Here is a 562-nt window from a genome sequence, read left to right on the forward strand (position 1 = left end):
ATAGTACTGCCCACACTGGCATGAGCCTTCACACATCAATCATTAATCAGTGGTGGCCTGCAGATTTTCCTGCAGGCTAATCTTCTGGGAGCATTTTCTCAATTGAAGATCTCTCTTGCCAGATGATTCTCATTTGTGTCTAGTTGACAAAAATCAAATGAGCGTTTTCATCACGTGATAAAGCTAATCTTGGTGGTGCAAACCTGTTATTACAGCTCTCCATCAGTAAAGGCAACGTGATCAGAAATTCAAGGTGTTCTTTGGTGACTTTAAAAAATACAAAATTAAAAAACACACCAGAAACTTTCAGTCATATAAGTGTATACCAGGAGGTGGAAGGGTTCTGTGAGAAAATTACTTTAAACTGTGTCTAGGATGATAAAGTAGAATGGAGAATGGAAATAAAAAAAGTTTAGAGCAGGTTATACAAGGAAGACAGCCTGAGCATAAATTTGAGGAAAGGAACTTTGTATTGTCAAGTGCCTCTTTGGTAGGTTTTTCTTTTTTCCTTTCTTTTCTTTTCTTTTCTTTTCTTTTCTTTTCTTTTCTTTTCTTTTCTTTT

The sequence above is a fragment of the Psammomys obesus genome, unplaced genomic scaffold (genome assembly GCF_907164565.1).
Source record: "Psammomys obesus unplaced genomic scaffold, mPsaObe1.curated_primary_1811, whole genome shotgun sequence".
In the NCBI taxonomy this organism is placed as follows: domain Eukaryota; kingdom Metazoa; phylum Chordata; class Mammalia; order Rodentia; family Muridae; genus Psammomys; species Psammomys obesus.